Source organism: Anas platyrhynchos, chromosome 2 (assembly GCF_047663525.1).
Source record: "Anas platyrhynchos isolate ZD024472 breed Pekin duck chromosome 2, IASCAAS_PekinDuck_T2T, whole genome shotgun sequence".
In the NCBI taxonomy this organism is placed as follows: domain Eukaryota; kingdom Metazoa; phylum Chordata; class Aves; order Anseriformes; family Anatidae; genus Anas; species Anas platyrhynchos.
Genome location: NC_092588.1, coordinates 143,907,527 through 143,934,369, shown reverse-complemented (window position 1 = coordinate 143,934,369; position 26,843 = coordinate 143,907,527). Strand labels below are relative to the sequence as shown.

The 26,843-nt window shown below is 48.0% G+C and overlaps 2 long non-coding RNA genes across 9 annotated transcripts; one reads left to right on the top strand and one right to left on the bottom strand.

Moving 5' to 3' along the window:
* Window positions 1-883: 883 nt before the first annotated feature.
* On the top strand, window positions 884-26,843 carry LOC101789559 (uncharacterized). Of its 8 annotated transcripts, none has more exons than XR_011807069.1 (6): window positions 884-1,831; window positions 2,077-2,399; window positions 2,809-2,964; window positions 3,369-3,563; window positions 4,686-7,915; window positions 8,560-15,109. It is a non-coding gene; the product is annotated as an uncharacterized lncRNA (long non-coding RNA). The 8 variants fall into 8 exon arrangements; XR_011807070.1 differs by lacking the exon at window positions 8,560-15,109 and having other exon boundaries at window positions 897-1,141; window positions 1,639-1,831; window positions 4,686-8,531; XR_005263524.2 differs by lacking the exon at window positions 8,560-15,109 and adding an exon at window positions 26,299-26,843 and having other exon boundaries at window positions 900-1,831; window positions 4,686-4,759.
* Window positions 15,589-18,122, bottom strand: LOC110354173 (uncharacterized). Its single transcript, XR_005263525.2, has 3 exons — window positions 17,670-18,122; window positions 17,258-17,317; window positions 15,589-16,798 (listed from the first exon to the last, which is right to left on the bottom strand). It is a non-coding gene; the product is annotated as an uncharacterized lncRNA (long non-coding RNA).

Below are 26,843 nucleotides of genomic sequence, written 5' to 3'. Positions count from 1 at the left end.
CTTTCTTGGGTAAATAGTTCTTGTGAAACCAACCTAAGTAAGGTGATTTGCAGTATGGATTTTTCCCATCTACATTATTAGAATAAGTTCAGTCAGCACATTCAACCCTACTCTCTAGTGGTACATAAATTTAATGCAACACTCAACTCTCCTTCAGCATTTTGGTGTATACTCGAGTTTTTCTTGGCACAGAGAGAAGTGGCAGGTGGAATGATCAGAGACTTTTTTTCCTTCAAAGTGAGATTAGGGTTTTTTTTAGGTTCCTTTGTTCTGTAAAAGCCTTGGTCTAATTCACTTACAGGCTATCTGGGACTGAGAATGCCATTTCTTTACTTATTTATATGTTTGGTTTAAAGCTGTGCACTAATCTCAGTGGAGTTTCTCTATTTTTAGGATCCTGCTAGGAATTTTTAACCAAAGTGTTTTTATGCACAATAAGGGCAGGTTTTGTTAGGATTTCTTTGTTTTTGTGTTACACTATCAAAGGCGATATCTGCTCTTTCTTCCCTCTGATAACTTCTTATCTCAGCAAGAGAAAGTGGGACACCCAGGATAGCTGGAGGCAATGGAAGCCTGCCAGCATCTGCTCAGGACAACGCTGACTGACTCTAGCCTGGGTGTGTTAAAGTTAAAATCCCTCGGTGCATGTGAGGAAGTCTGCTTGGGAAGGAGAAATAGGAGAAGGAGAAATAGAATCTGCAACGAGCTGTCTTCTCCAGGAATATACTAAATATACTAAATAGAATTCACCTGGCAAAGACAATCGGAGCACGCATGCAGCTTTCTTGGCAGGTGCAGAGAAGGCCTTTGACATGATTTAATGGTATTTTAAAAAGCAAGCACTAGAAACAAATGGGAATGTGCTGGGATGAATTAGATGGATTAAGATTCAATGTGATAACCTACCCACCTCAGGAATAACTAATGACCTACCCCAACAGAAATGTCTGCTGGGTAGGGAACGAGGCAAAGCTGTTCACTTTAATGATTTTGCTGGCACCGAAGCCTCTCATTTGGGACGTTCAGCAAGAACAGCTTATAAAAAGCATTGGCTGAAGTCCTTGATCTGTGCAAATTGTCTTGGTTCCTTTGGCACCAGATGTGTGACCCTCTGCCCTGCTGGAGGATCCGCCACATTCTGGTAACGAGGCAGAAATCAATGCCAGCCTACGCTTGAGTGGTGTATTGATGGCTGAGGCACACTTGTTGGTAGAAATGCTTTCATCATACCAGGAGCAGGACAGCCTCGGATTTACCATCCAGAAGCCCTGGGACTGCCCCGAATGTTCTGTGTGTGAAGAGGAGGTGGCAAGGCTTAAAATATCTGCAAGGGGCACAGCGGTGTGTGGGTGTGGGTCTGACACCCAGTAAGACTCACCTAGGTGGTGTGAGTGCTGCTTTGCTCCTGTGACATTTGAAACAAGACCTGAATGATGGTGTCCCCAAGAACTGTCCTTGAAATGAGTAATTCGCTGCAACTTTGTTTCAGTCCGATAATTATTCACTGCACTGATTCAAAAGGAAAATTATCATGATTTTGGCTGAACAAACTGAAAAAAAACACTAGCATATCAATTAACAAAATGTATAAGAGCATTGCAATTACTTTGTTTAATTGAAGTCCCTTTTTCTTAACAGTGCCAGGCTGATTTAGTGGCCTGGGGCACACAGAAACAAATAAAACGCACGGTCAAATGAATGGAAATCCCCTTTCTGCAGCCGCTTACAGGATGAGAACACCAGGAGAAGCATCTATAAATATCAGCCTGGCTCACCGGGAAGATGGTCAGAGGCATGGAGAATCCAGTTGAAAGGAGGGTTGTAACTAGTGGTAAGTTCATCACAGCCTCGGGGAGACCTACAGAAAAACATGGAGCATCACAAAGCGTGGCTGAAATCTCTCCCACAGCCTTCAGCTGGTAGCAGCAGGCAGCAACACTTGCATGGATTCCAAATTCAGGTGGGATGGGGTGGGCTCGGCTGCCCTCCTTTCCTATCTTCTTTTCATGTACGTGCTCCCTACCAGCATGGGTTTGTGTGACATTGTGCAACCCCAGCTTCTTTCTTTTTTTGCAGAGAATGAGCAATGAAGGGCTGCAGAGTCACTAAGCCCTTGATGGTGAAAGAGCACGTGCACGTGCAGCTGTGGGTGCGTGTGGACAGCTAATTGCAACCCATGACGGTGTGGGGCACATGCAATTTAATACAGCTGAAGGCTCACGGCCTGACCTTCACAAAGGGTACATAAAAATGTCTCCCTTTATCAACCTCAGCCCCTGATTTCAGCTGTGGCACCCCTGAGGCTCTGCCCTGGGTGTGGGAGATGTCTCTGTCCTGCAGCGGGGCCGGGGTGACACCGCACGCCATCAGCTGCTGCCAGCCCCTTTAATCTCTCCCAGGTATGTCAGAAAGCACCCACGTTGTAATCAGACCGAGATGTAGTTATAATGATATCTGATCTGGGAATTTATTCCAAAGCTTTCCTTTTCCATGATGGTTTTCATTTCCTGTAATTTAGAGCTGGAAGCACTTATGGAATATCACATGGTTTTAGTTTACACAGGAAATCAGCTGCAGTTGCGGGAAGATACTGACTTAGGGCTTTTAGGTTTTGTTGTGATTTTTTTTTTTTTTTTTTAAGAAACAAAGATTGCTTCACAGGAAAACACTGCAGACTTTTTTACCTCTGTTGTCTGAAGCCTGCATTCTGCAAAGTGATCTATGATTATATAGGAACAAGCAGTTTATTTCTGTTACACGATAATCGCTTAAAGTGAATGAAGCAATAAATGCCTTTCCTTTTTACAGCGAAGAGATAAACCGAGAGCAGGACAAGCTGTGGAGGAGGGCGAGGGGAGAGGATGCTGGGGCAGCTGCAGCCAGAAGAACTTGTGGAGCAGGAAGTATCGAATAGAGCGTGCATGAGGAGCCCGAGACGACCAGATCAGATTGAAATAGGAAAAGGTGGTTGCTCTTTTTGACTCATAGTCTGCTCTTTTAATCACTCTCTGCGTGACTCCTGGGGACAGGCAGTGCCAGGAATCAAACCCTGCAATGCTGCACAACCCAGAGCATGCTGCAAAAGGCTTCTCCTCCCTGGGGGGACAAGCACGGGGTGAAAGGCTTCTTAATCTTACGGTGCCAGCATGTTTCTCTTTTGGGTTGGGGTGCAAAGAGCTGAAATGTTTTATTATTATTATTACTGTTTGTTTGTTTGATTTTTGGGGGGTACTTTTGAACTGCACCCCCATTGCTTTTCAATAAGTTGCTCATCCGAGCTGGGTGCGCTCTGGCTGGGTGGAGGGACTGGGACTCATGCAGGGGGTGGAAGCTGGCACACTGCAGTAAGAGCTCATCTCTTCCCGAAGGCAGCTCTGCCTGCTCTGAGAGTCTCTTTGGTGCCAGAGAAGAGGGAGATGGCAGGCTGAGAGGAGAACGAGATGGACGGCTGGAGCAAATAGTGTCTAATGAACCATGCTGGAAACACTGTCAGAAGCAAAGAGCTGGATCTGCAGGTCTGCAAGAGCAGAGGAGTGCTGGCTGCTTGCTTTTTGCACACAGAGGTACATTATTATTTTAAATGAATCCAGAGCAGCTGAGGCATTTTTGGACTAAAAGCCAACATAACCATGACCATCTTAATCATCCCCTTGTAAAATGAGCAGCCATATGCGTGAAATCAGCCCATACATTTTATGGAATATCTGTTGTAGGCTGGACAAGTACTTGGACTGAGGTTTATTTTCTCAGGACTTCAACTCCTGAAATATAAACCTTGTAACCTTTCTCTTCGTAAAACCAGAATTTAGAGAGGGGAGGGAGAATTCCCCCAAACTGTACACCGTGTGGCACTGCCTCTCACGTATCACCACACTTGACAAAGTCTGGTGCTATAATGGACACTATAAACACTGATTTCTTTACAATTCTGCGTGAACAGCCCTGGTCTTGTTGGGGAAGGAGGTTTAAACAAAGGTGGCATGGCTTATAGTATTTGTTAGTGAGATATCAAAATATTTATGTGCACAGTATTTCTTCACTATACCTTTCAAAAGACTGAGGTTAATCAAAAGGAGCCTGTTCCTTGTCTTAAACAAAATCTTGTCCCAAAATGCCTGCTGCCTAATCCCCAGAAAGCAATATCGGATTTCCTTACTGGTTATTTCTCAGCTAATTGATTCAATATTAGAGGCAGTGTTAGGCTATTTTAGGATTTCTCAGGGCTTGAGAGCTCCTCGTTGACCATACCTCTGCTTGCTTTATGCAAGCATTCCACCATCTGCACTGGAGCAATCCTGGGGTCTCGGCAGGACCGTTCATGTGCATCGTTACACAAGCCCATGAATTTTTGCAGGACCGTGGCCTGATTGCATTTTATGTTGTACCATATCCTGTAATATATCACCTTGTCACTGGCTTATATGTCAGGAGTGCCTTCAGCTACCTGAGCAGACTGATAGAAACACAGTGCTTCATGAAGGCCACAGAGCACTCCCTGCCCTTGTGATCTTCTCTCAAACTTTTCCACTTGCTTATCTTTCATCCTGTTCCGTTCCAGTCCTTCAGGGTATCTGAAGATATTCCTCTGGAGGAGGAATATTTACGTGGGACAGTCTGTCTTCTGTCTGTTTTTTGACTGAAAAAAAAAGAGGGTTCCCCACTTCTCACTTTTTTCTGTCTTCCAGAGCACATCAGACTCTCTGCTTCCAGTTGCACAGGGCATAGCCTACATTCCCACTCCTTCAAAGGATGAATTGAGGTAGGCTGTTTTTTTTTCTGGCCACCTCTCTGACCCGCTGTGGTGTGGTGTAAATGCATGTGCAGGCACAGGGCTGGAAGAAGCAGGGTTCCTTTACTGTGTGAGGGATGGTCAGCCCTGTGAATGTGGCCTTGAGCAGGGAAAAGGGCGATTCAAAGCATCCTGTGACACCCCATGCACGGTACCAAAAGAAAAATATGTCTGGAGGGTAAAATTATACCGCCTATGTGGAAGAAAAAGGCAGGTTTTTAGTATCGGTTATGTGGAGAAAAGGTTAGTTTTGTTAGGGAAGGTGTGAGCATCTGTCTAAAAGGGAAAGGGATTGAAGGAGCAGACTTGGATTTAGGAGAACAGGTACTGGCTTTGGAATTGGAGAGAGGAATGATTTTGTCCAGGCAGCACTTGTGGACAGTGAAGAGGGTCAGCTGGGAGGGTGAGAAGCCGCTGGCTGATCGTTGCGCTCCAGAGAAGAGACCTCTCTTTGAGGGGTCAGCAAAACATCCTGCTGAAGCAGGATCTGCTTCTGAGCGGATAATTATTTGAGCAAAAGAAAGGAGATGATCCAGAAGATACTTGTATTGGGTTTATGTGGCAAGGTTTTGGTAGTGTAAGGGGGCTGCAGGGGTGGCCTCTGTGAGCAGAGCCCAGCAGCTGCCCCGTGTCAGAGCAGAGCCAGCTCCAGACGGCTTCAAAAGGGAGCTGCTGCTGGCCAGAGCCGAGCCAGGGAGCGATGCTGGGTGGGCCTCTGGGAGAGCAGGTCTAAAAAATGGAAAAAAAAAAATAAAAAATGCTGCACAACAGCAGCTAGGAGAGAGGAGTGAGCACCAGCCCTGCAGCCCCCAAGGTGAGTGCAGAAGGAGGTCAGGAGGTGCTCCAGGCACTCAGCAGCAGTTCCCCTGCGGCCTGTGGAGAGGCCCCTGGTGGAGCAGGCTGTCCCCCTGCAGCCCTTGGGTCCCACATGGAGCAGATCTCCACGCTGCAGCCCCCCCATGGGTGGAGGAGCCCCCGGTGGAGCAGGTGGATGTGGCCTGGAGGAGGCTGCGGCCCATGGAGAGCCCCCGCAGGAGCAGGCCCCGGGCCGGAGCTGCAGCCCGTGGAGAGGAGCCCAGGCAGGAGCAGGGGGTCTGGGGGGAGCTGCTGCCCGTGGGGGCCCCGTGCTGGAGCAGTTTGCTCCTGGGGGATGGACCCCATGGGACGGAGCCGTGTGGGAGCAGTGCTTGAGGAGCTGCTGCCTATGGGCAGCCCCCACAGGCTCAGTTCAGGATGGAGGTGAAAGAGGGTGTATGGGGGGGGGAGATGTTTCTAGTTTGCTTTTAGTTCTCACTGGTCTAGTGTGCTAGTGATAGGCAATAAATTATATTAATCCCCCTATGCTGCATCTGTTTTGCCCATGACAGTAACTGGTGAGTGATCTCCTGGTCCTTACCTCAACCCTTGAGCCCTTTCCATTGTATTTTCTCCCCCCTCTTCCTTTGAAGAGGGGGAGCGAGGGAGCAGTGTGGTGGAGTTCAGCTGCCTGTCAGGGTGACACCACCACAACACCATGCAACATAATCGCTGGGGGATCTTTGCGAGGGTGTTGGGGCCTCCAGAGCAGCCCTCGCTGTCTTCCAGATGCAGAGGTTCCTACCTGGACACAAACAGGGTATGCTGGGGGACAGGATGTGGTCCTGGGATGCTTGACCTCAATTTCAGTTTTATTTTGTCTGAGGGAGCTCTCCGGGATGCTGCAAATGAGGACAGGCTTCCAGGAAGCTTCTCACAACTTCTTAAAATGTGGCACACCTCCCTTTTGCTCACTCCCTCCCTCCTTGGCATCAGCCTCAAGGTTGAACCAGGCGTCCAGGCAGGATCTCTGCGCTCCTGCGTCTTCCTCCAAGTGCCTTATCTTTAGGTAGTCTCTGTGCAAACAGTGTATGTTGGAACACGATGGATTTGTGCAGATGTATTTACCATCCTGAATGCGATTTTAAACAAATTGACATTTTAATATGCATTTATTCCTGTCGCATTAAAAAAACCTGCCGGTATTATGGCAGAATGTGATATATAATGATGTTGTTTAGAGGCAACTCTGTCATTTGGTGTTGTTGACAGTAAAATAAATTAACATAATAAACATAATTTGTTCAAAAACAGCTAAGTAAAAACAGATGGTTAAAATATTTTGGCAGGACCCGTTAGCCCAGGTTTACATGTGTGTTTAGACATTAGTTCTGTTTGCAACATATGTTACATATTTTCTCGATCCCATTTAATATGCAAACACACACCCTTCTCTACAGTTGTATAAACAGGTCCTTTCAGGAGCAGGTGATGGGATGGGTGGAGGTAAGGGGATTTTTTTTCTCGCTCTTCTGACTCAGGACCAGTTTTGAGCTGCGTAAATGGGCGAGGAGAGTAGCCATAGTACTGTGAGAAACAAATAGGACGGAAGGTGGAGCGTAACAACATATTTGTGTACTGACACAACGGGTCTATTACTGGCTGCTGATACCTACTTGTGTAACGCACTGGCCTGCTGCTCGCTCCCCCAGCCACACCAGAACGTGCCGTCCCCAGCCATCAGGCTCCTCGTCCTCCACCTTAGGCAATGCTCACCGCGCTGCCCTGAGCCCTGGCAGGGTTAGATCCAGCCCCACGCCTCCCTTCTCCTCTCTGTGCAGCCTGAAGTGAAAAGAGAGGGAGCAAGCAAGCTGCTCTTTTACAGGAGTCTATCTAGGGAATGGTGCAAGCTGGGATGAAGTCCTTCTTTTTAACCGTTTCTGAGTTGTGACTGGGCTGATACGGGCACATGAATGCTATGAGATTGCTGATGCTTGAAGGTTAAATGCTTGTCGGTCATTTTCAAGGTACAGCAGGTGAAAGTAAGCTTTGTGCTGCAAGAGAAACAAAGGGCATCAGTACCTGGGCATATTTAAATGAGATTATATTTTATAGAAAACACATATACACGTGCACGTGTGCTTAGGGTGCAGAGAAGGTGCACCTTTTAAACATCTCCAGAGCAGGAGGAACATGGACTCATGAACCACAAGTGGCTCTCAGCACACAGCTGCTACTGCGAAGGTTTGAGCCAGAAGTTAACGGTGGTCTTTAGCGCCCTTTCAGGAGAGCCTGGGATGTGGCAATACCACACTGCACCAACGACACAAGGTGAGATTTGTTAATATGTGGACTGGAGAAATCCAAAAGGATGTCAGGGAGGGTGGTGCCAGCAGTGAGAGCTCTTTTCTGTGCATCAGCAGTAACCTGCACATTCAGGGTGCAGAGCACAAGCACTACAGCACCAGGTGGCCTCCAGCTGTCCCTCTGCCCAGCTCTGTGCCCGTCTTTCTCAATCACCTCCCACTTGGAGCCCTGGCTGCAGGAAGGGCTCCGGATGCCCGGAGAGCGTGGGCTGCTCTCTGGGGAAGCACTTGCTCCATTGTTACAGAAATACGTGAAAAGAGGCAGCGTTTTCAGAGGTTCCTCAAAATGTCACCGTCCCTTCCTTGGCATGGCTCTGCGACCTATCTAATATAAAATATTATTTGTGAAACTTCCTTTTAATTGCTGTTTAATGGCTCCTAATATATTTCAAATAGGCATCTGCAAGTTCATTTTGACATTTATTAGAAGCCATTAGATACCAATTTAATGGTGATTTTATGACAAATGTCTGACATCATTAAAAATGTGATGGTTGATAAATTATAATGTGATGTGCTTTTGAGTGTCAGGAAATTAGACTGTTTCCAAATGTGACTGTTTTTGATGTTGTAAATTAAATTTTATTTCCAACTGATTTATGTTTGCAGGCTCTCAAAGTGAAGTGTATCAGAGGCTGAAGAGTTAGTGAGTAAGCAGGTTCTCGTGACGGTAAATCTAGTCAGCCACATCAGTGTGGGTCCTAATGGCTCAATTTGGATGAATAACTTGATTTTTAGAGGAATTTCTTGATTTCACCTACCAGTGTCCCAGTAAGTACCTGCCCCTGCATTAGACTGGGCATTCATTTACCACTTCAGTTGTGAACTCACACAGTGTCACTCATCCTGGGCTGTCACCTCCAGGTACTGTGCAAAGGAAGGGCACAGCGATGGTCCTGCACAGGCATTTTATAGTGCAGGCAGACCCAGGGCCCATGGAACATGGAGACATCATTGGCATTGTGAATAACAAACACTGCTTTTTCAAAAGCTTTTCATAGATGGCATGGCAGCAGAGGTTTTTAGAGATAACTGGTAAATGTTTACTGGAGGACTCATGCTCCTCTTGAGCATGAAAGGGTAAATGGCAGAGGGGAGAGCTGTGCAAACTGCAGCTGGGTGAAAGAGGCTGCCCCAGGATCCTAACCTACAGGGTTCAGGCAGAACATCAGTGTGGTTACCAAAGGAGCACTCTGTCTCAAGTTGCATGGAAATCCCACATTCACACTGATACGTGCACAAAGGAAAGGAGCAGAACCATAAGTGCAGCTCAGATTTCAAAGTGATTGCAAGGCCTACAGATGTGGGAAAAGATGCTGTTTTACAGAGAGACCCTGGCTTTAAGGAGAACAAATTGCTAAGACTGCTGTGTGTGCCTGGATGGAAAACAGGACTTCTCAGGGACAATGGTACAAGTTAGAGGCAGAGAAGGTCACCTCATCCTCCAGAGATGGCAAAAGATTTGTATATGGCTGAGGAGGTGATGCCTTTGCGATACTTGGGATGAGCAGCTCTGGGCTCTCAAGCATAGTGGCAGGTGCTGACAGCCCTGAGCTGCTCTCCTCACAGAAGGCTTCCTATCTCTGTCCGATGGCCTTGTTCTGAAGGCACCCATCCTGCCTAACAATTCTCCCCACTGCCAGCTTCATCAGACCCTCATGGAATAGCACGGGAACACTAAAGATCTGCCTGGAAACTGGGAGATTGTGTTCCCCAGTCTATGTTCGTGAGGAATGTGCCTGAGTGAGTAAAAAAAGCTGAAGGCACGGCATGGCAGCCTCTGGTTTGGCAGAAGTGTCTGCAGCCCCCTGGGGATGCTGGCTGCATGATGCTGGGGAGCCTGACCTTATCAATGCATGTCTTCATCGATGCCCGTATCTGTGCCAGGCTCTTTTGCCACAATGCCTTCCCTCAGCCGAGTATAAGCAATAATCAAACTCAGTACAAAAGAATATTTTGCTCCATGAGGCCTTGAACTTTGAGATGAAGATATCAAATTGTGTCTCAGCTCCTTTCCTCGACTGTCTGCAGTAACTGCATCTCCATTGACTACAGCAAGACCTTAGAAACCTAACTCAAATATGAAATGAGCTTAACCCGTGAGCTGAATCTTGCTTTCTTTTTCTCTCCAAGTGCAAAAGATGTGAGTGAGCAGCAAGGCCAGCAATGGAGGGAAGCTGCAGATGGGAAGATGCCACAGGGTCCTGCCCTGTGGGGAGACTGGGGGGTGAGGGCAGGCTCCAGGAAGGGCAGCTGGAGGTTCAAGCAGCGGGCTGGAGCTGGCGGTGAACTGGGAGCTGAACTGTAGAGTTCTTGTCAGAAACGCTACCACTTACTGACCTCTCCCTGCTTCTCCAGCCAACACCACTGACCCGGTAGCCGTGGCACCTTGGGCTGTCTGACAGCTCTGCAAGGAGCAAGACAGAGCCCTCAGGTGTCAGCCATGGCTTCTTCATTAAATTCCTCACGTGCTGCTGAAGTCTGTGGGCATGAAGCTTTGCAGGGCAGGTAGGAGAAAGCATTGATCTGTCAGCTGGCATGGGCTGCCTGCTCCTCCGCAGGCTCTCCCCCTGGCTGGATCACACTGCAGCCCACTGGGGCAAGAGGCCCTTTGGGGCCTTCCCTGTGCTATTGAGGCACTTCTCCTCCTCCAAGCCCAGGCTGTGAGCCTTCCCCAATTAATCTTCATCACAGCATTCCATGTACCTGCAGGTGAGTGGCTCTTACACGGGCCATGAGTCAAAAACAGCATCCTCAGTGTGGCTGTGAATGTTCCCAGCTCTGACATTGAGCCATGTGGCTTTCAGTAAACCAATACTTTTTTTTTGTTAAATAAGATGCCCTTTTCTGTACACTGCAAGCATAAACTGGAAGAGCTCCATGAAGTAATTGCATGGTGTCAAAAGCTCCAATAAAATTTTTTTAAACCCATCTGGGAGGTGTTTCCCTAAGAAACTAAAAAGGCTATTTTGGCCCCATTAACCTATTTTCTTGTCTGTTTTTCAAGTCTTTGAAATTCTTTCTTTTTCATTTGGGCAAATGTTGTTTTACCATTGCACAGTGAAGTGCGTGGGGTACTTGAGACAGATCATGCCAGAACAATAAAGGCTTGAGAAAAGAACACTTTGCATTTCCATCGCCACTGTGAGTCAGGCCTGCAGGTTTTCTGAAGCTGAGCTTTGCTTCTCTGGACTTGCCTCTGCCAGGAGCGCTGTACGCAGCCCTGAGGTGGGACTGCACAGAGCCATGCCATGCCACGTCTGCCCTTGTGCACGCTTCTCTCTCGAAGCAGAGGCAGCGACCTCAGTCCCTCCCCAGAGCACAAGCACAGAGCAGCACGGATGCTGTACACCCACGTCTGGCACATGTTAAACATGTACCCTGCAACAGTTTCCCCCGGTTGAGAAACCCATAAATGTCAAATGTCTCACTCCAGGACACGGAAACAGACCTGGGGCTGATCCCTGACGCCCACCCTGGTACTGCTGCTGCCCCATGTGCCTTGCAGGGAGCTCCTCTGCAGGAGATTTGTGCTGGTTGCGCTTCTCGCCTTTTTCTCCCTCTCGCTCTCTCCCTCTGACTTTTCCAGAGAGAGAGAGGTGCTGGCCAGAGCCGAATGCACCATTCCAGGAGAGGAAATACCATTATACTGGCATCATGAATGAGAGGGATCCTAGTGTTGTATTTAAAGCAAAGCACGAGCCCTTGGTGCATCTGGGTTCTGTTCTCAGTCATGCTACAGGTTTTCTCTCAAGTTTGTCCTACTTACTCAGAGTCTCTGTGCCTCAGCTTCTCTCCCTGCAAAACCAGGGCTGCAGTACTTTTCCTACACCTTAAAAGTATTGGGGTTGTGAAAGACTTGGATACCTGAGCAGAGATGTAATTAAAAATGTAAGATAGGGTGGATTAATTATACCCCAGGCCTCCGGTAAGAGAAGCCAAATGTGGTTCTGTGGTTTTATAAGGAAGAAATATGCGTTGGGGCCATGCTGTGTCGTCAGTCTCTGCTCCCCGGTGCTGATGTATGGGGCCGGAGGCTGGAAGCCCGAGGTGGGGAGAGCAGGGACGTCCTCGCAGCTGGGGCTGCCAGCGGGGCTGCTGTCCTGCAGCCAAGCAGCGAGGGCCTGATTTCGGAAAGGTGCTGATGGTGCTGGAGCTCCAGCCAGCCTGGCTCTGTAACAGCCTCTTGGCCAAACAGCCCTTTATGTGGTGTATGGTAATGTACAGATGTGCCTCTATCACCTGAATATTCACCACAGCCCACTCAGACAGATTGGCCTTAAGATGAACACTAGACTTCTTGGCACCCACATATTCACAGAATTACAGAACTGTAGGGGCTGGAAGGGACCTCCAGAGATCATCGGGTCCAATCCCCCTGCCAAAGCAGGTTCCCTAGAGCAGGCTGCACAGGTAGGCGTCCAGATGGGCCTTGAATATCTCCAGAGGAGACCCCACAGCCTCCCTGGGCAGCCTGTCCCAGTGCTCCGTCACCCTCACCATGAAGAAGTTCTTTCACATGTTGATGTGGAACTTCCTGGGCTCTATTTTGTGGCCACTGCCCCTTGTCCTGTCCCCACAAACCACTGTAAAGAGGTTGGGCAAATCCTTCTGTCTCCCACAGTTAAGATATTTGTAAACATTGATAAGATCCCCTCTCGGCCTTCTCTTCTCCAGGCTGAACAGGCCCAGGTCTCTCAGCCTTTCCTCACAGGGGAAATACTACTTCGGATAGACCAGGAGTCTCCCAGGGAGAACACCAGAGCGTTCTGCAGGTGCTGTTACGGGTGTGTGTTTGGCTTTCTTGACTTCAGTATGCACAGGTGTGTGGCTTGCAGGGCCTGGACCCCCACAAGAAGGGCACGGTGAGCTCTTTTTGGCCTACGGGCCTGATGGTAAAAGCTGAAACCAACTGCAGGTTCGGCGTGCCTGCATTCCCCCCCGACTTGCTGGCAGCTGGTTCAGCTCCAGTCTTGTTTCTTGTTTTGAGAGGATGAAAAAATGGATTTGTTCCTGCAAACACAGCTGATCTAGATTTGATTTTATTCAAGTCTTTATATCATTATACGGCCTGATCCCTGCAGTATGTACACAAATCTATATAAAAAAATGAAAAGAGACATTTTAAAATACAATTGGGCTTTTAAAAGGCCTGCTTAAATTGTGAGAAATCCTGAACTCCTGGCAGGGATTCTGGTATTCCAGCAAAAAACTGAAGTCCCTTTACAAGACATTTACATTATTGAGCAATCATAAGTATCCATAGTTAAATAATGAAAAAACAGTTTTGCTGCTCCTCTGCTAGTGAGTTGTCAGGAGAAAATAAACCAAAATGTGCAGTTTATGAGCACCAAAGCAGAGCTCCTGGGGGAGGCAGAAAGCCCGCGAGCAGACTGATGGCAGTGGCGAGCCTCTCCTGTGGAAACATGACAGCCCGGAGAGCAGAGACAAGTGGGGAGCTTGCTCGCAGGCCGAGTAAGAGCTGGCTGGGCAGCAGAGCCCTTATTTTCTCTGGATAATTTTTTCCTAAGTGAGCAAATGCCTGCGATAGAAATGTCAAACATTTTCCGAGCGAGATTCCAGGTAGAGAGCGTTGACTCGCGTATCTGAGAAATCACTTAAAGCACAGACTTCGTGAGCAGATGTCAGTGTTTCGGGTCTGTTTGGCATTATTAAAGGCGCAGGTGGCACACTGGCACTACTGCCTCAGCTCTGGGCGGCAGTGGGCATCGCCTGGGGGCTCAGTATCCCGTCACTCCTCCTGAAACCGCAGGCATGGTGAAAGAGGAAAGCCAGGCTGAGATGAACGATACATCTTGAAGTGCATAACTTGAGTAAAAATGAGGTGTGAAGTCCAATTTTAAAATCACATAATAATGTTGATGTTAGCGGTGTGTGTGCCATTTGTCACGTGTAACAGGAAACGCACCAGATCCTTCGTGTCAGCGTAGGCCAAACCTAGCAGACTGTGAAACCCTAGAGAAGAAAGGGATTTAAAAACTGCACTTTGCCTCCAATCTCTCGGTTTCTTGCTGCCTCACAGATTTCCCCAGGTGCTTTCTCATTCTTATCAGCTCCCAGCGGCCTAGGGCTTGCCATCTAATATATTTTTAGAGTGCATTGGGCCCAAATGACCAGTTCTCAGTAACCCAAACACACCGGGTATGGACAAGGCTGCCTTGCAGGGGCTCACCTCTGTGCCTGGCCTGATCCTGCGGCGTGCCCAGCACCTTCATCTCCCCCAAAAGTGCTACAGACTGCTCTCCTGGCTGAAAGGACAGCTCCCTCCCTGCAGGAACGGGGCAGGGAGCCCAGCAGGGCTCAATGCCCAAGGGAGCATCAGTTCCCTTCTCCGGAGCAGCCCCGTCAGGCTCCGCTCTTCTGCCCTTCCTGAGCAGCAAAGCTCCAGGTGGAGGGGGGCGGGGATTCACATCATGATTTCCAGACCCCCAGCCCTAATGTCAATGCTACCCCTTGTGCTTAGAGCAGCATGCAGAGACTTTAAAATAAAACCTGGTGAGCGGCTGATGGATTTTATTTATTTATTTTGTTTTTCTTTAAATTGTGAACATTTTACAGCCCAGGTACAAATGTGTGCAGGTCAGTGGAAGCCACGGTGGGACCACGTGTGTTTCTAACCAAAGGCCAGGAAGATGCGTGTGTGTGTGTCTGTGTGCTGGGCGAGCTTCGTGCCAGGTGGCAGCTGGGACTGAGGCGTTTTCCTTAGGATTTTTTTGCCTCAGGCCCTCAGACTGCTGGGGTTGGAAGGGTTGCTGGAGTAAGAACACGAGGTGAAAGCTCTGGAAAGCACAGCAAGGTCCCACAGGTTTAATTTGAACCTTCTCAAACCACGTGAATTTGGCAGGTTGAGTTTCCAAGTTCATCTGGCTGAGACACAGAGGAATCAAAGAGAAAGAAATCTCCTTTTCAGTTGTTTCCAGGTGGAGCGAGATAACTTGTCTGGCAGCCTCTCAGTGTCCCAGAAACGTGTGATGATCGGTGCTGAAGTGCTTGCCCCTACCCTCTGGGGGAGAGATCAGCATCTGCAATAAACTTGCATTGTCTAAAACATGCCCAGAACAAGAGGATGCTTTTCAAAAGAAGCTGGCGAGTTCTCACCGCTGCCTTCAGCGGCTGCAGTTGAGCCAGCTGCTTTAATAGGGACTTCAGAGTACGCTCTGCTTCCAAAAGAGCAGACCCCCCTTCCCATGCAAAAGGCAACAAGCAACCTAGGGGAAAAAAAAGTGTTTGCAAACACGGTTGTTTCCTTCAAACTGTTTGTTACACGGCTTTCCTTCTCAGCTGGCGCTGCTTTGACAAGCGCGTGTGACTACTTAACGTGGTAATTAAATGCCTTGTGCCACCAGCGCTGGCCCCTCTCAGCACTGATCTGAGCACTCTCAATGGCTCTGGTGCCTGTGCGAGGGGCAGGGAGCAGCACGGCACAGCCCGAGCTGGGCACTGTCCCCCAGGGCAGCGGCCCCATCCCGAATCACAGCAGCTGCCAGCTCCCTTCAGCTTCTCCAGGAAATGTCTAGCCCAGCAGAAAATGAGAGCTGAAGCAGGAGCATTAACTCTTTGCTTTTCTTTGGGGAAATCCCGGGGGGAAAAAAAAAATAAAAAAATTAATTCCTCAGTCATATCCTGGAAGAGTGGTTTGCGTAAGGGATGTTTAGCGATACTGAGAGCCATTTACACCTCCCTACGTGATAAAATATTATGATGATTTATTGCATGAAGAACCTTTTGATTATATTTAATGAGCTCCCATTATATCCATTTATTAGAAGAGAGCCAGTCCTCATTAAAATAATTTCCAGAGTTAAACTGGAAACATTATTAGACGTATTGGGGGTTACAGAAGTCTCATATATGGGAAACGAATGAGTTCACCTGAATGTGAAAGTGTGGGCATCCCTTTAAACATGAGGAAGGCAACAGACAGCAATCGCTCAGCTTTCCAAAACTTAAGTTTTAGCTCTGGTCAATGCTTATTTTCGGGTACTGCATTATTTCTGCGAGCAGCCTTGTTTTCACATTAAGAAATATGTTCGCTGAGGTAAAAGGATCCCAGTTGCAAGTGGATAAGCAGATTTTGTAGTAGATGTTAACTCAATTCTGCAGCCTGAAAATAAATGATGGAAGGGTTTTTGTCCCAGGGAAGCGGGGTGACAGCTTTGTGCCTTGCTCTCAGAGCACCTTGGGCTTCTCTCAGAATGATTTATTTTTCACTTTACTCTGTATTTATTAAATGGTTTGTGTGATGCATTAGAGAGGCTGGAAACAGCAGAAAAATCTCTTTTCCTCATGCACTGCAGATAGCCAGCTACAGGAACACTTCGAAACCCAGCATTACCGGGGCAGGGTGAGTGTCAAACACACTTTTATTTCCTGAGCTACACAAGAAGGGAAAACTCATTGAAATGTTTGCGTGTTTATGCTGGACAGGACAGCCTGAAGACTCTGCTGAATGACACAAGAGGAGGTTAATGTAATTTAAAGACACTGATCAGTAATCACACCATAAAGAAAGTCGTGTTGTGTTTTTTTTTTTTCCTACTTCCCCAGCTCCCACTGACTCCATTGTCCACTGCTGTCAATAGGAATGAGTGCAGTGTCTGCAGTGCTGAGCCTGACATTTTAATGAGCTGAAGTACAGGATTTGAGCAGCACTGAATACCCCAGCCTCTATAGATTACACAGATCTGGGGGAGTGGGAGAGGGAAAGAGAGAGAGAGAGACAGGAAAAAACACTCTTCTTTGGCTCGCTTTACACCAACTGGCGTTGAGAGAGACATCAGCAGGTGATAGGATCAGATCCAAGTCTGGAATTTTTCCTTCAAAATGCCTGCAAAAGACACAGCTTGCAAAGGGGCTGAATAAAACATGAGGTGAAACATTGTGCCTGCCCCACTCGTACTGTGAAGAGAAACCAGTGGTGGAACAGGGGTGCCACTTCCCTGCTGCCTTTAGTCCCAGAAATTACAGCTTGGCCACTCCACAACTGGCCAACAGATGCCCTCGATACACTGGAAAGCTTATTTCAAAATTTCTGTGATTGTTTCACAACTTTTTTTCCTAACAAAAATATTGCAAACAGTGCCTGACCATCAGCTCCATTGGGCAAATAAATAATTACTGTGGATATTTGTACTATATGTGTTAGACAGTCATGTTGCAGTACAGCTTGGAGCACCTGAAATGGAGCACTTGAGTGGTGTGTGTGGTCACGGAGCCACAAATGACACCCAAAGGCTGACCTAAAGCGTCCAAGGTACGTGTCAAAAGGTGGGAGGTGTGACCTCACCTTGCCTGCATCAATTGGAGTGGGAGGTGAAGGTGCTCCTCTCACAAAACAACTTCTCATCTGTAAGGTGAAGCAAATCCCTGTGATGGTCTTTTTTTTATTTTTCTTTTCTTTTTTTCTCTTTTCCCTTCCCTTCCCTTCCCTTCCCTTCCCTTCCCTTCCCTTCCCTTCCCTTCCCTTCCCTTCCCTTCCCTTCCCTTCCCTTCCCTTCCCTTCCCTTCCCTTCCCTTCCCTTCCCTTCCCTTCCCTTCCCTTCCCTTCCCTTCCCTTCCCTTCCCTTCCCTTCCCTTCCCTTCCCTTCCCTTCCCTTCCCCTCCCTATCCCTGACACCACAGTGCCAGGTGTGTAGGATTTTCCTCTCCGTAGCCCCGTGGGATGTTCCTCCCACCAGAGCAGTGTGTGTGTATCTCACCTCTCCAAAACAGTTTCCCTCCATTGCTTCATTTCCCAGAGGCTGATCAGCTGCCGTGGGTTAGCAGAAACACTCAGCCACTATCACCTGCCTTAATTTGGGTTTCATCCCCAGGAAGACTGCAGTGTGCTGAGATCACCGTGCCGCTGCTGATGTGCTGCCAGTGGTGCAGGGATCACCGACCGCAGCCAACTCTCCCTCCTCGTGTCCTGGCCGTGCTCGACAAAGCCCACGCAGAGCAGGCGCTGTGCCTCCAAGCTGTGCGAGCCTAACGCAGGACAAGTTTCTGGCTCTGATGCACGTTATTTTTATACCTGGAGCAGTTTTGTGTAGGCCAGGGGGACTTCCAGGACTGCTAACTACCACCTTCAGATACTTGGCACCGTTCAGAGCGGTGCGTCTTCACATAAAGCGCATTTTTTCCTGCCCATAAATTCATCCCGTTACATCTAATCTTAGCCCCAAATGAGCCACCCTCGGTGTTTATAGCTTTCGAATGCTTGCAGAGGGTTATCATATCCTCCTCCTTTAGTCATCGCTTGGCCAAGCTGCTTGTGCTGAATTCTTTCAGCCTTTCCTCACCCCGACGTTCCCTCCCACCACTCACTCGTGGGGGTGTCCTCTGCTGCCTGCAGCACCCCAGGCCTGAGGAGCACAGAAACGATGCCAGGAGCCCAGGTGCGTGCCCCTTGCCTGTCCCAGAATATCCTCTAGCTTTGTTTAACAAGCATCCTTCCTATTTCCAGCCTGCCCGGTCACACAGGCAGGAGCAGCGGTGGCCAGCTGACCCACATGGCCACGCAGGGTGAGGATTTCCAACTCCTGCAGTGACCTGCAAGGTGCCCCAGGGTCCTCAGGAGAGATGATCAGGGGTTATTTCCAGGCAGCTCTTTGGGATTAGACACAAGAAGGGACGTGTCCTGATTTTTGGATGTTGAGTGCTTGTAGTTTCCGTCAGTGATTCTGGCCATCCCGCTGCCTAAGGAACGGAGCTCTTGAATTTCACCTCTGAAATTACTTTTGTGGAGGTGACCAAATTTCAGCGCTTTTGGAACTGCTTGCAGGCACGTGTGTGCATTATTGGTTGTGTGAGTGTTCTGGTTTTGGAGACAGAGACCAGGCAGAGGGACACTGGTACTCCACGCAGCACAGGGGGGACGAGAGGCATCACGGGGAGCCTGTGGCCTTGCTTGGGAGTGAGGGGGCTGTGCTTCAGCCAGCAGGCTGTTGCATATTTTTCTTCTTCAGAAATAGTCCAAACTGTCTCACACCTCCCTAAGTTGCTTTCCTGAATCCAACCGTTTAATCAAACTGGGCTTTATTTTTTTAATTCTTTATGTAAAGTTACTCCTGGTTCACGAACATTTTCGGCAGCTGTTCTCAGCCTTTCATCACCGCACCTCTCGCTTCCTCGGGGCTTTTTCCCACTCGACGACGGAGGCATCGTGTCTGCCAACACGAAGTGAGCATTCTTAATTTCACTGCCCTGAGCCTTTAGAAAACTGGCTCTTCAGCAGAGAATGGCTTACGTTTCACTCGACTGCAAGCGATCCTGCAAACTAATATTTACTAAGTCGGACTTAATCCGTGGAAGGTTTCCCATACCCAGCTGTCTGGCACCTGGGCAAGCAGGGCCAGCTCCACAGAGAGGCTGAGGCGACGTGACCAGCCTGCAGATGACACAAAGGAGTCACACACACAAACTCCCCCTGCCTTGTCCCCTCAGCTTTCCCCCCTCTGGCTTCCCCGGCACGCAGGGGAGGAAGGTCATCACCTCGTCAGCACCAAATGGTTGGGGAGATGACCTAGAACATCATGAGGTCTGCAACTCCTCATGCTGGACATCAAACCCAAATCTCTCCACAGCTCTATAGTGTCACAGGGTAAAGGCAACTCAGTGCTGCCTCCACCAGCTCTGCGCCTTGTGCAGAGCTATCAGTGGAGCACCCTGTGTCTTGGGGTCCGTCAGAGAGGGGAGCACAGCACAGCACAGCAGTAGATAGGAGGGCGAGAGCAATTGCTGGGGTGCAAGGCAAATTCCCCATGCACAGCCCTGGGTTACTGGGAAAACTCAAGCACCTGTAGCAACAGTGTGATTCCTCTCTCTTCACTCAGACTGCCATAGTGGAGTTATACACCTTGGGCTCCTTCAAAGTCAGTGGGGAAAGGGAAAAAAACATTTGGATACAGTCCTGATTTACCTACCTCTTTACAGATGAGACAATTCAAATACTAGAATCCAGCAGCTGAGCTCAGTAGGGCTCTGCTGGCTACAGATCTCACCCATGGTGAATGCTTCTCCAAAGCATGGAGCCATGAGCTGGACTCATCTCTGTAATGTAATGTAATCATCTTTGCAAGCCTGAAGGCTGACAATGGACAAAAGAAGGGGTCGGCAGGGCATTGCAGTGGTCACAAGGACAAAGCCATTTATAGATGGTTCCATGCCCTCTCTTATCTTGCCCATTCCTGGTTACCTCCTCTGTAGGCAGGAATAAAAGATGAGGAATTATTGGGCTTTCAGCTTTAGCAAGTGCCACAAAAACCGAGGAGAGGAGCCCAAATGATGTAGCTATCCTGGCTCTCAAGTCTGTGCTTACCCCACACCAGAACCAGGGGAAACAGCCCTGAGGCATCCTTTTGGTGGGCTGGGAGCCAGTGCATGTCCCCTGATGTCAGTGCAGTGCTGCGCCCAAGCTAACAAATCCAGGGCTTATTAGCTCAGGTGCAATGCCAGCAAATGTGTCAGTACTGCCTTCAGACCCACACTGCCACGTCTGTGCAACACAGGGCTGCACCTTGTGCTGTTACCAGCTCCCCGTGCATGGGCAGCTCTGGGCTGTTAGGGTGTATATGGCTCAGGGTGTATATGGCTCATAACCACTGCTTGCTGCAGGCCAAATGTGCGAGGCTCACCTCCCTCCCACTTTTATATACACAGTAAGAAACGCCATAAATAAGTCATTGCACGTGAGAGAGAAGAAAGTCCAAGCCTGGTTTTGGTCACCCATTTGGATCTACGCTTTGGGAATGAGCAGACTGCCAACACCCCACTCCTGGTGCTTCCTTCGGGCTGTGCGGCTTCACCTGGGCCATAAGTATCCTGTCCCCCAGCCTGTCCACATCTCTTCCACTGCACCATGTTTGTCCCAGCACTTCTGGCCTCCCTTTATATCTCCCTATTTTTAGCCTTCAGATTTCTGGAGACACCTGTGCCTGTACCACTGGGAGGTTTTTGGGACATGTGTACCCCTGAGTGCCTGAGGGAAGGCGTTGGACTTGGTCAGCCTCACTCAAACTGACCTCACTCTCGTAGTTCTCACGTCCTAGACAAGGTACTAAAAGGCATCTTACAGGTTGAAATCGTTGTGACCCCAAGATGCTTTCAAGAGATATGATGTCCGTGTGTGAAAACACACTGTCACCAGTGCAACATGGCAGGAACACCGCTGTTGGTTACTCCATTTAGCCCTTTCCAACAGCTTTCCCACTGCAAGGTGTGAAGCACCTGAGCATTGTTCCTACTCTAGTATAAGTTACTTGAGTGAGCAAATGACGTGCTTAAAAATCATAGTTGTGTGTGTGATGGGGGCCAGTTTCTCTGCAAACCACCGTGCTGCCATGACCTGGTTGTGGAGTACAAGCCCCCCTCCAACAGCCCTGGCCCTGGCCCCCCACAGGAGGAGGCATCAGCACCAGCCCTGCTCTGAACCCGAGCCCCACACGCCAGCAGAGGCTTTCCTCCTTCTCCTTTCATCACCTCAGCCGAGCTGACATTTCCTGCCCCCAAATCTCCTGTTTCCCCCGGCAGGGGACGGGCTGGAGGAGCCGCACGAAGCCCCCCGGCCTCGCCCTCACGGCCGCCGCCCTGAGGGGGAGCCGCGGCCCGGAGCTGGGCGAGGCGGAGGTGCCACCTGCCGGCCGCAGGGCCCCATGGCAGCGGGCCCCGGCCATTTGTGTGGCCCCAGTCACACTTGACCCTGTTGTTTTTTTTGTGGTTTGGTTTGGTTTGGTTTCTAACCATGTTTTTTGGCGTGCCCGCGGTGCCGAGGAGGCGCGGTGTCAGCCTGCGTGAGGTGCGGTGACCGCGGCGCACATGGTGTGGCGTGAGGGTGAAACAAGAACAATCTGCCATTAAACTCAAACAGGGCCGGCAGCCTGCTGCTGCTGCTGAATGTAAAATGGAAACACATTGTAGTCACGCAGTGCTGGCACTGCCCCAGCAGTTTTTCCTTGTCTCTCTCCCCTTCCCGGATGCCATCTATTAGGGGCATCTTCTCACTAGCAGGCATCCTCAGCCTGCCTTCCCTGGGCTCTGCCGTCCTCCCCACACACAGCTCAGTCCCTGCTCTGGAACATGCTGCTTCAAGGAATTTAAACATTTCTTAATGACTTTGGCTAAGCGAGGGGAAGATTTGGTGGATAACCTTTGGGAGGAACAAAGCTGGGGACAGGAGGACGCTGCATGCACTGGTGTGTTCCCAGAAGGTCCACCTCAGTCATATCCAAATATGACTGGATATGACCAGGATATTTCTCAGATATGACCTCAGTCATATCCAACATGGGACATCCTGCTTTGGAGACATGACCTGCAATCAAATCTGCTGCTACCAGCTTCTCACAGACCACGGCCTGTTCTGTGTTATTGTAAATGAGGCAGCTGCAGGAAGAGCCTCAGTTGAAATAATGCATGTGTCTTATGGTCTCTGAACATCAGCAAGTAGGGTTTATTGGGAAAGGTGGTACCTCATTTGACCAACCTATGCAGGCTCCTCAGAAACCTCACCTTATTATGTCTTTGCACGTATTTTACAGACAAACTGTAGATCTTCTATGGTATGTACTCTGTCCAAACTAGTAGCAAAACATATCTTTAGTAACCTTACTGAGAGAAAACAAAATATATATATACACATTTTATATAAAAAAAAATAAAGCAAAAGGAATTTATATCTGCTGGTCAATACTCCAGTTGTCAGAGGTCTAACACACTCTGCTCTCCTTGCCATGACACGTTCCTGCTCCTCTGCACCCCCCACACACCCTGGCTTTGCCTGCTTGCTGGTGTGCACCACCTGAATAAGGAAGCAGGGAGCCTCTGTTATCCTTTTTCTTTGGATTTGGTTAATTATTTTTCCCCAATGGCCCAGGCAGTGAGATTGACTTGGTGATGGTTCAGAGGTTCTCATCTTCACAGCCTGGAGGGCTCCCACTTGTCTCTCTATTGTTCAGGCTCTGGACTCCCAAAATTTGTTCCTGTGCTCTGTAATTTTGGTGTAATTTTGGCCAGTTTTTCTGTGCCTCGCGGCACTCAGAGTGTTGAGTGTTGCATCTGCTTTTGCAAAGTTCATCTTGCAAGTCTTCATTCATCCAGTAATCATATGTTGGCAGAATGTCTGGCTCTATCTAAACCAAAAAGCATTATAAAAATTAAGTCTATTTTGCTGGAAATATTGATTCTAAAGTAAACCAGAGGCTCCTGGATAAAGTCAAAACCTCAGGCTATTCCTGGTAGTCTTCTTTTTGCAAAGTGTGCTAAATTGCTTAGTTTTTATTCCTCTGGTGTGGTACGGTGTGGCACAGTTCTGCTTCTGGCCTGCAACCAAATTTTAAAATCCTTTCTGAAATAGAGAATCATCTTTCCCAGATCACTAATAAATCATGCAGAAAGAATCATGGAAAAAAAAAAAAAAAAAAAAAAAAAGAGACTTCAATGAGATGAAGGTAGCAATCAGAGTTGGAAAAAGGAAAAGTATTAGAACTAGTTTAGATTTTTCTTGGAAACTACTTGCATAAATGACTGAAGTTCAAAAAGCTCTAAAAGTAAAAGAATAAAATATTGCCTAGGCCCCCATAAATAAGCCAAGCCAAATCAATTACTTTTCTCTCTATAAGTCACGAGCAATTTATAAAGCGCAGAATGAACAATGATTTCTGTGAGAACAGAGGCACTTATAATAAAGTGTTACCACTTCAACAACGTTATTATATACAGCATCCAATTTATGGAGCTGGGCAGCAGGAACCTTTCTTTGCAGTAAGTTGCCATTACCGAGAGTAGCGATCATATCAAGGCTACTATATGTTTATTGGCTGCACAAAGACAATTAACAACCACACAAGTAAACAGTTACCCGTTTGCATAGTAAATACCTAAATTAAAGGGATTAAATATGAGTGCTGCTATCACAGCTCAAGTGGCTCAGTAATTGCTGCTAGAAAACCGATGTGCTGATTACTGCAGCCTGGAACCAGGGGCTGCAGGGAGGGGCTGAGCAAACACAGCCCCCGTGGTAAGTGTGAAATTGAAGGCAAACAGCTTCAGCTCTAAGTTAATTCATCAGGTATGAGCCAGCATTATGGCAAATGGGGACACCACAGGTTGCTTTCTTCTCCCTCCTCTCGCTTTCCCAGCATTGCACATCGCCCAGGAGTTTGGGGGGGTGCAGGTCATGTTTGTAGCACTGGCAGCAGCAGCCAGGCTAGGTAACCCCTCACGGCCTCTTCCAGCTTGGTTGGGGCTTCAGATGTGCTACTTGAAGTTTTCTTCAAATGCCCCAGTTGCTTATTGTGAAGAGAGAAGACAACAAAACTGTTCCTTATGTGTAAATATCGTGTCTTTTAGCAACAGGATGTAAGAAACTCGTCCTTGCTGTGGGAACATATCCCTGCTCTAGCCTGAGGGGTGACACTGAGCAGGAAGGATTTACAGAGCTTTGTACAGGCCGCGCTGTAGGGTCTTGCCAAGAGAAACGGGTGCTTTCTGCTATTTGTCCGTGAGTCAGGACTGCACGTGAACCTCAAGTCTTGGGGCTGCCCTTACATTGTGACTGACTGCAGAAGCAGGATGGGGCCATCTCTGCTCCTTGGGCTTAGAGAGAGCACAAGATTTGGGGTGGAAGAGCGTGAGGATGCAGCCCCTGCTGCAGATCTTGTGTGCCTGCCTTGGCTGCTGGGCACCTCACATGGATTTCCTGAGGAACTGAGGGCAGGGAGCACACAAAGGCAAGGCAGCATCCTGGGCTCAGATGATCAGCCACATGCTGCTGCCCCATGAGAAGCAAGAGGGACCCTGTACCCAAAAGGAATTCCCTGCAGCATCAGCTCTCAGCTGCCAGCATGATACTGGGAGAGCAAAATGGGTGAACAAGGGCTTCGTGTTTGAGTAGTGACCTGGGTGTGCAGGCTGCTGCCTCCTATTTCTGGGCTGTGCTCAGCTATCCCACTCCCATCAGAGCACCACAGGCTTTCAGAAGAGTTCAGAATCAGCTTTCACTGTACTACACGTGGGTCCCCAACTCCTGCCCCACTAAATACACGTTTGTGAGACTGGTGGTGTATGGAAACAAGCCCCCCCAGACTGTAAAGATTAGCTTTTAATCCCGACTACCTCCCTTCCATCTTCCTTCCCCTTCTGGCTGAAGCATATGGGCTGCAAATTTTTCGGACAATGTTTTATTTGCTGTTTTGGCATGCTAATGTGTCCAGCCCATTTCACTGCTAGCAAAGCCTTACATGTGCAGGAATGTGGGTGAAATCAAAGAGCAATATTTTTAAGTCAGGACCAATCAGTTTTAAACCACGGGAGATAAGTCTCGGAATCCTGGCTCGAGACTGGAAGCTGCGAGATCGATAGAATTTGCATTTCAGGGAACCATGTTGATAAATAACAAGTACATTAAGGACAATAAAAATATTTTATGTTCTCCACAGCTTTGAGTTGCTTTCGAAGTTTTCTTTTACAAAGTTAGGAGCAAAGCACTAAGAGGTTGGATTCTGTTCCAGTTCCAGGAACTGGGACACAAGATACCAAATCAGTTAAAAATTACGGGAACTCCAAAAGCTGACAACATTTAATTATATTTCACTGCCTGCAGGCCCCTGTGCCTGCTGTCACCCTTTTTAGCTGGGTTTGCAAAAGCTTTAGAGGTGGATGTTGCCCTTCAGCAGCACTTGGAGGACTGATAGCGTTTTCAAAAAAAAACCCAACAAAAATAAATGATGCTACACTGACAGAGGGAAAAACAAGGTCAATCATGCTATGCAAATCAGCTCTCTGTTAGAGAGAAAATCAAAACAGAGGAACGTGCTACCCCCACGGTATAGATTGAGCATGAATAAACAAAACTTAATTCCTGCTTGATTTTATCACGAGAGGGTGAAAGAGAAAAATGCATAGGTGCAAAAGTACTTAGACAATAGCATGAAGGCAGCAGTGACTTTGGAAACCTCTCAGTGCTTGAAAAATTATCTTGTCACTAAAAAGCCCTGCATTTTCAAACTAAGAGTGTATCTCTTCCAGAAGCTATAGTTGAGGACTTCTGAGGAAATAGCAGTATGGGACACTGCATAGGAAGAATCTTGGCTCGGAATATTGTTGCTGCCCTTTTATTGTGTTATTTTCAGTTCTTGACAAAAACCAGTATGAAAAGACATACACCATTTCTGAAAATTTACCTGTAATATCTCTCATCAGCTGAACTGTGTTTGTGTGCTTCTGTACTTTTGATTTATTTAGTTTAAGGCTAGCTTAATTTCTTGACTGATCTTTCAGAACAAGACTAATTTTAACTATGGAGTGATATTTACTGCAGACTTTCATTAAGTCTCTACCTTTCACACTTAGAGATCCTACTTCACTCCCTTGGGCCTAAGAGGAGAACTGCAAGACCAGCAACAGTCCCCACTCCAGGTGGTCACTCTTCAACGAGGCAGGAGGAGTTTCCAATGGCTGCACTGCAGAAGACAACTTACTCATGCTGGCAGGAAGCAAAACGTGAAATCCACTAGGCCACCAGAGGGGAACCACACAAGTTGTTATAGAAATGCCAAATGCCTGGAAAACGTTTCAAGCAATAAAGATTTTTTTTTTTTTTCACTTGATTATTCTATCCAATATGCTAATTAGCTGAAAGAAAACAATTCTGACTTCAGTGTTAATTGAAAAGAATGAACACAATGCCATACTCATTTTCAGTTCAAGTTTTACTCCCAATTGCACAAAGGTTGAAAAGGTTTTCAAAGGTTGATAATCAGCATAATTTGGTTTCATGTATAAAACAGGGCAACTCAGAAGATACAGGAATTGTGTGACTGTTCCAACATGCAGCATGGAAGTGTTGTACAACCTAGTTTTATCTCATACAATGTTTTTTTTTTTCCAGATTATCT